Raw genomic sequence first — 8,942 nt, 5'->3', positions numbered from 1 at the left:
TTTTTGCAGGTTATAAATGACGAGCAGTTCGACGAAGAATGGTACATTGACAGTGGCTGCTCACGTCACATGACAGGAAGGAAGGAGCTAAGGGAGTTTCGATCTCTTCAGAATGGTAGGAATGTAAAATTCGGCAACAACTCCTATGGAACAATAAAGGGTTATGGGATGATAACCAATGGAGACTTCACAATAAGAAAGGTGGCATATGTTGAAGGTCTACAGCATAATCTCATCAGTATGTCTCAACTGGTAGGAGGCACCGGTCTCAAAGTTTCATTTGATGATGAAGGTTCAGAAATCATAGAGAAGAAATCAAAAAGGGTAATTCTCAAATCAGAACGCAAAGGAGAAATGTTTCCTCTCAATCTCAAACCAATCAAAGGAAATCCAGCTATATGCCTATTATCCAAAGCTCATTCTAACGAAAGCTGGTTGTGGCACCGAAGGCTCTCACATCTCAACTTCAAGGACATCAAAAAGCTTGTCACAGGAGGTCATGTTCGGGGTCTCCCATTTCTCAAGTTTGATCGAGAACATTTGTGTGCTGCGTGTGAAATGGGGAAGCATAGTCGTCAAAGTCACCCATCCATTATAAACACAAAAGTTGTTGAACCACTTGAGTTGCTTCACATTGACTTGTGTGGTCCATCATCTATCGAAAGCATTGGCAGTAGCAAGTATATTTTTGTTATTGTTGATGATTTCTCACGTTTTACATTGGTGTTCTTTCTGAAGCACAAATCTGAGGCTACTCCTAAGCTAAAGATGTTTATTAAGCAGGTTGAAGTGCAACTGAGAAAAGTCGTTCGCAAAATTAGGAGCGACAATGGACTGGAGTTCAAGAACAAAGAATTTGAAGACTTTTTGGCAGAAAAAGGAACCAGTCACAACTTCTCAGCTCCCTACACACCTCAACAGAACGGAATTGTCGAACGACGAAACCGATCCTTGTGTGAGGCGGCCCGAACGATGCTAAGTTTCGCTTCTCTTCCTTTATATTTTTGGGCTGATGCTATTTCTGCAGCTTGTTTCACACAGAACCGGTCTTATCTCAATAAGCGTTTCTCTCTTACGCCTTATGAGATCATCAATAACAGGAAGCCGAACGCAAAATTCTTCCATGTGTTCGGATCACGATGCTTCATCTTCAACTCCAAAGAACATCGTAACAAGTTTGACGTTAAAGCTAATGAAGGAATCTTTCTGGGATATTCTCTTACTTCAAAAGCTTACTGGGTCTTAAATAAGCACTCTAGGAAGATCGAAGAAACATATTATGTGACCTTCGATGATAACTACGTTAAAAAGCTAAAGGCTACTAAAGAAGCAATTGGAGAGATTTTTACTCACGCTGGTCAAGTTACGGCTTCGATTGCTAATATGTTCGGTCAGTTTGTGGAACTATTCGATGAACCTGAGAAAGCTACTCTCTCGGAGGCCAAGTCAGCAGATAACAAGGTCGACCATCTGAAGCAAATTGTCGAAGAAGCAGCCAAACGAATGGGTGAAGGAGAATAAGTTCCAAACGAACCTCCTGAGCAAGGTGCTTCAGTTGAGGGGGAGAATCCACCTTCTTCAAAACAACTGAGCTCACAAATTAAGGGGGAGAATTCTATTCCAGTTCCACCCGAAAGCTCAACTGCACCCAAAATCCCTTCAGCACCCGAAAGCTCATCAATACCTGAAAGTCCTGTAGCACCAGAAAGTCCAGCTACACCAGAAAGCTCATCAGTCGAGGGGGAGAATGCCGATATGTTCTACGACGACGATAGTCAATCTGAATTGGAAGAAATGGTGCATGCTGAATTGAATCCATCCTATGATCCAAATTACCCTCCTCTTGTTAAGTGGACCAGAGATCATCATGTATGCCAGGTAGTGGGTAATGTCTCTGAAAAGGTCCTGACCCGGTCTCAACTGAAGGCAAATCAAACATCTCTATTCTCCAAAGTAGAGTTTTGCATGTATAATTCTTTCGTCGCAAAAGTTGAACCGAAGACAGTTAACACTTCTCTTGATCACTCTGACTGGGTTCAAGCTATGCAAGATGAACTCAACGAGTTCGAAAGAAATAAGGTTTGGCGCCTCATTCCAACTCCTAAAGACGCCTCAGTTGTTGGTCTCAAATGGGTATTCAGAAATAAAATGGACAAGGAGGGCAATGTGATTCGAAACAAAGCTCGTCTGGTGGTGAAAGGATACTGCCAGGAGGAAGGATTGATTATGAGGAAACTTTTGCTCCGGTAGCGAGGCTGGAATCTGTTCGAATATTTCTGGCCTATGCTGCACACAAGAACTTTGAGGTCTACCAAATGGACGTGAAATGCGCCTTTCTGAATGGAGAACTTGAAGAAACAGTTTACGTGGAGCAACCTCCTGGATTTGTTAATGAAAAGTACCCCAATCATTGTTATATTCTGGACAAGGCGGTTTACGGTCTGAAACAAGCACCTAGGGCATGGTATGAAACGCTAACTAAGTTTTTAAAGATGTCAAAATTCAAACAAGGTTCGGTTGACCCAACCTTCTTTCGTAAGAAGGAAGGTAACCACCTTATGATTGTTCAAATCTATGTCGATGATATCATCTTTGGCTCAACGAATCCTAGTTTAACAGTTGAATTCAGAAAGCTGATGGAGACTAAATTTGAAATGAGCTCAATGGGTCCGATTAACTTTTTCCTTGGTTTAAATATTAGACAGGGACCCGAAGGCATCTTTATCAACCAGGAAGCTTACACCAAGACTCTTCTTGCTAAATTTGGCATGATGGGAGACTCAAAGGTTAAAGTTCCAATGGCATTCGGCACCAAGCTCACACCATCCTTGGAAAAACCGGCAGTCGATATTACGTTATATCGCCAGATGATTGGTTCTTTAATGTACCTTACTGCTAGCAGGCCTGATATAATGTTTTCTGTGTGTTACTGTGCTAGATTTCAGGCGAATCCACGTGAACCACATATGCTTGCAGTGAAAAACATACTCCGGTATCTGAAACGAACTACCTCTCTTGGTTTATGGTATCCATCAAACTCAGGTTTCTTCGTTCAAGCCTACTTAGATGCAGATCTTGAAGGTTGTGGTTTAGACAGAAAAAGCACCACTGGAGGTTGCCAATTCCTAGACGGGAAGCTGGTTAGCTGGCAATCAAAGATACAAACATGTGTATCTCTGTCTACAGCCGAAGCAGAGTACATCGCAGCTGCCTCCTGTACATCTCAAGTGATTTGGATCCAAAGCCAGCTCCGGGACTATGGACTCAATATGAAAAAGATCCCACTATATTGCGATTCAAAAAGTGCAATTAGGATATGTTATAACCCAGTGCAACATTCCAAGACAAAGCATATAGCACTGAGGTATCACTTCATTAAAGATCATGTGGAAGATGGGAATGTCGAAATTCACTTTGTTTGAACCACTGATCAACTGGCTGACATCTTCACCAAAGCTCTTCCTGAAGCATCTTTCAATAAAATTCTACAAGGGATAGGAATGATGGATTCGGAGTCAGTACCAAATACTACCTCTCAAAATTAAAAGTTGGAAGCGAAATAGACCGAACGTTCGGGTTCGGGTCTCATGTGTGCCGAAATGAACCGAACGCTCGGGTTCGGTCATATTTTCTGATCGTCGCTTATCACTCAAAGGTAGTTTCTTTGGTTGTAAACCTTCTGTATTATTTTCTCAAATTCATTTTCAAAGTTCTGTTCTTTTTCAAAAAAAAAAATTAACCGAAATAGACCGATCGCTCGGGTTCGGTTCCAAAAAAAAAATTTAACCAAAATAGACCGAACGCTCGGGTTCGGTTCCAAATTTTTTGTGTCTCATTTTTTTATTTATTTTTATTTATTTTTTCTTTAAATCAAAAAGTCCAAAAATATTTTTTTTCTCTTATTTTCTTTTCGTGAATTCAAAAACTCCAAAAATATTTTTTATTATTTTTTCTATTATTTTGTTTTGTTTTGTGTCTTATCTTTTTGTGTGTCTATTTGTGGGGAAATCATTTCACTTGTTAAGTGTCCCTAGAAGCATGATGTTGTATGTGTCCAAAGCCTCACCTGATTCTGAATAATAACCTTACTGACTTGGTACAAACAAACCTTGTCTTCCCAATTAGGCTTTCATATTTATTTTAATCATGAGCTACCTAACTCTCTTCTCACATGAGATAAGAGTTTTCTGCTTGGTCCCTATTTTAACAGCAGAGGTACTTTAGTTTCTTTACACCATCTACACTACTTTTCTCCATCTCATTCGTTTCATAAACGTAACCCTTGAGACTCTCATAAATTACCACTGAGGTTTATGGTTACACAATTTCTATGTTTATGATCTTAGCTTTGTGCCACTACGAACTAAGTGAAACCCATAATTAAAAACCTACTATGAATTGACGGTGATCAATCATCTTTACTCTAGCTATAACTAACGAATTGATGGACATATCCATGGGGATGGAATGTAAAATCTCTAATTTCCTTTTGAGTGATTCCTATGAAATTGTTACGTCCTATAACATTTCTTCCCTTGGAATTCAGTTTTTTTTTCTTTTGAGATTTTACATAAACTATTTTAACTAGCCACTTAAATTATTTCAAACCTACTTGTTCAATAGACTGCATTGGTCTCACAAGTACTTCGTTCGATTTCCGTCTTATATCGAGATCAGGAATTCTGAATTGAAGCGAAAGCTACCCACATTAGCCTGATTAAAAGAAACCTTTCAACACTTCTCAATAAGTGTCTGATCGTTATTCAACGGGAAACCACACAAACACTTTAAAGTCTCTCTTGACTTTGAAGGAAGAGATTCATGCCCGGGATCCTTTGCTTCGTGTCTTTACTGACATCACAAACTCCCTCATATGTGTTGCTTTATTTCTTTTTCTTTTACCCACTAAGCATGAAAATCTTTTTGATTTTCCAAAATTCTGGTTTCCTTAGTTACAAGGCATAATTTTAAATGGGATTTGCAGTTATAAGGGAGTTGTGGTTAATATTGATCCACGTGGTCAATTTTGCTTAAGGATGACGTTTAATCTAAAAGGATAAGATGCTGACTCAGGCGGGAGTCCAATCGATTTGATTTTCAAACGGCGCTTGAAGGCCAGGCGTGCGAAGTGGAACTGTTTCATTTGAAAACGGCGCCTGATGGGAAGGCGTGTGAATCGGGAATGACACTCTCTCTCTTGCGTAATCATCGGTGCTACCAACTGTCACACATCAATCACTTCCGAAAAACCCTTCGTATTTCCCTCGAAGATTTGGGACAGATTCTTCTCTCTCCTCTACCCACAATATAAAAGGTAACGTAAACCATTGTTTACCTCTTTACTGCACCCATATTTTCAGAGAGCAAGAAAACCTTCAAGTATTCTACTGTTCATCATCTCTCCCATCTTCTTCACAACAATGTCGGATTCATCAGCAGTTCATGCCACTTCCCACATCCTCCCGATTCGTCCCCAACAGAGTTTGATCATCGATCTTACTCCTCAGGTCTATGATGTTTTCATGTTCCCGATAATCGAATGCCTCAAGTACTCGCCAATTGCTCCTGCTCTCACCAAAGTTGAAGCAATTCCTATGGAGTTCTTATCTCAGATTTTCGCCACTGCTCATTACGATAAGGCAGTCGACAGGATCTTCTTTGACATGCTTGATCACAAGGCGTCCATCTCCAAGCAGAGGTTTTGCTCAATTTTAGGGTTTGAACCTGATTCAACTAGGGTTAACCCTGAATCGATTCCGGTGGGTCACATGTTCTCTATGTTCTACAACATGGGGTATACTGAGGTGCTGACAACAGTTACGAAGTTCAAGAAATCGTGCCTGCCTCCTCAGTGGAATGGGTTGTTTACAGTGCTGTTCAAGGGGTTGTATGAACGCAATGCTGGATCAGACGGAGCAAGTCGTATGTTCATCACGATTCTGTACGGGATCTACAACGGTATCAACTTCGACTACGGGTCGGTCCTATGGCAATAGCTCATTCAGAGTCTGTCTTCTACATCTCAGCATTCCGAGATTTCCTATGCTCGATTTTGGATTCTCATTACAAAATGGGTGATGGACAAGTACCAAGTCCCAATTGTTGCTGGTTCTCCAATGTCTTCGATTGGTACTTTCCATACCACGATGATCATTGTCTCCGATGCCTCAAAATTTCAATTCATTGGCTCTATTCCTGAGACGATGTATGGAGATGTTCCTGCCGATAGCCGGATCATTCGAACCTACAAGGAGTTTCGACGCTCTGGTCCGAGAGATCTTACTCCTGAAATGCTCAAGTCCATCCATGAAGCTCACAAGCCTGCGCCAAGGGGAAAGAAAACTGACAAAGGCAAAGACAAGCAAGTTGGTAAGGGAGCGAAAGGCCCTTCTCCCAAGAAGCGTAAAACTACACAGACTGTTCAGTCTCCTCCGCTGAAGAAGAAAAAAAACTCAACCAAGGCGAAAGCTGATAATGGCTTCCTCCTCAAGCGAATCTGAGGAAGAGAATTCTGCCTCTGGCGGATCTCCTCGTGGTAACACTCCACCACGATCGCCTTCTCCTGAAGTTCACTTTTCCACTTCTCCAATCTCTTCTCCACCTATTACCATTCCCATTTCCATTCCACCATAACCTCTACCACTCAAATACCATCCACCTCCATCCCAGTACCCCCTCCCATCTTTACCGAAGCAACCACCACCACCGCAGAAGTAAGAACCAATTTATCTGATACAGGGGTTCCTACTGATGCACCCAAACCCCCACCAACTACCGAACATACAACCCAACCCGAACCTACTACAACTACCGAGCCTCCACCCTCACCATCACCATCATCTCCTGCTCAGGCAGCAGAGGACGAAGAACCATTCCTCGACGGGGAGGATATGACATTTGATTCGGTCTATTACAGTCTGTTTCAGGTACAGAGTGACGACGATGATGATGCCCCTGTTACCAAGAGGCATCTCAAGGAGCTTCACGATAAAATTGATTCGCTCATCGCCTCCTCTTCTTCATCTCAGTCTACCATCTCTGAAGCTGTCATTCAGAACATTGTTGATGCTTTTTCCAAAGCTCATCAAGTCTCTCTAGACTCCGCCACTGCAGCCATTGATGCCTCCACCAAAGCCTGTGAGGCAGCGACCGAAAAAGTCGATAAACTATTCACTGATGCTTCTTCTATGTTACAATCTTTACAGGAATCTGCTGAGGCCGCCAAAACGAAGCTGGAACCCATTGTCAACCAGCTGGCTACCTCAGTTGCATCAGAACTGAAGTCGTTTGCTTCTCTTCGTCAAACTCTCTCAGACGACAACTCAGCGTTTAAGGCGACGCTTGAGGAGCGACTGACCAAGCTCCAAGAGGATCTTGCTGCTGAAAATTCTCTCATGGACGCTATTGCCAGAAAAACCACCGCTCTGAAGGTCAAGAGTCTTCAACTCTCCAATTCTCAAAAGGAGATTGAGTCTCTTCGATCTGAAAGAGAGGTGATTTCATCGTGTGTTTCGGATGTCCACGCATCCATTTCAAACATCCTGGATGCACATGACCCGATACTCAACTATTCTGTAAGGCGTACTCTTGCAGAAAAACTTGCTCCTGCCCTCTCTCTCCTGAGCAAGATTGAAGGGCTCCTTGATTTCGTGTCCATTCCGAAACAAGGGGGAGAAAAAGAAAATATGTCTCAACCGCCTCCTACTTCAACAACAACCAAAACAACCGAACCTCCTCCTACAGGCCAAGCCTCAGGTTCAGGTGTTAAAGACAAGGGCAAGCAAATTGCTGAGGAGAGCGATGATGAAGATAAAGAGACCATTGCCGACCTTCTGAAGAAGCAAGGTCGAGATAAAGATGATGACATCAGCGCTCGTGTAGCTAGAGAGGCTGAAGAAGCCGAAAGAAGACAGAAAGAAGCTCACGACCTTCTCGAGAGCAGGAAAACTCTTTTTCCTCCTTGGACTCTTGAGAAGTTGCTGAAAGAAGCCATAGAAACTCCAAGCATCTTGTGGCTAGAACCGGTGATCTCTCGTGATCGTGATAATATTGTCGATTCTCAGTTCGACATGCCACTGACCCGAAAGGCGTTTGTATTCCATGCCTTTGACAACATCGCTGAATTCCCTCATCCTCATCCAAAGGTTGACAGGGACTTAGTCGAATTCTATCTGAGGGCCGCTCAACCACATTACCAAACATGGAGCGCTCAGAAGATTGTCAATGTTCGGGTTCTAAAGTCGTATAAGGAAGGAAACTTCACCAACGTTCGGTTTAAGGTGCTGAGAGGATCTGCCAAGACCGAACATGCCATCTCGCTTGCTGATCTTCCCAACTTGAATCCACACGACTGGATCATCTTGCACAACATCCTTCTTACTAATGAAGCAAAATATGGTCCGATCATCGACCACTTCAAGAGGATGCTTGTTTGTTACATTATGGAAGTCGCCAAGATGGATCAGGAGATAGCGAATGTATTCAAGAAAAAGCCTACCATATCTCCTGTTGGCTCAGCAAGTGACCTAAACATGATGCAGATAGGAAGGATAGACCCGAAGAGAAACTTCGTTATGTTTACTAGAAACGAAGGCCAAAAATGTCTGTTCGCTTTGGCAGACAAACATCTCTATACCACTGCATGTCTGGAACATGTCTTAGGGATTATTCATCGGTGCAAGCAGAATTCGGCGGATGACAAGAAGTAATTTGATGATATGATTCAATGGTACATTCGCTTCAGACAGACTATTCTCGCACTTATCTCTCGTCTGTTTGATACAACCAAGAAGGTTCCAGCAGCTGGTCCAAGCAAGAAGAAATGATAGTCTCGCTCCAAATTGACGCAAAGGGGGAGATTGTTAGGTCCAGTTTAGTGTTGCGTCCTTTGGGCTCGTTAGCTAGTCCAAGTTTTGTCTCCGGTATGGGCCTGTCCATCTGTG

Source organism: Lactuca serriola, chromosome 7 (genome assembly GCF_051521515.1).
Source record: "Lactuca serriola cultivar US96UC23 chromosome 7, Lser_US96UC23_V15, whole genome shotgun sequence".
Taxonomy (NCBI): domain Eukaryota; kingdom Viridiplantae; phylum Streptophyta; class Magnoliopsida; order Asterales; family Asteraceae; genus Lactuca; species Lactuca serriola.
The sequence above is the reverse complement of the archived record's forward strand: the minus strand, read 5'-3'. Positions refer to the sequence as shown.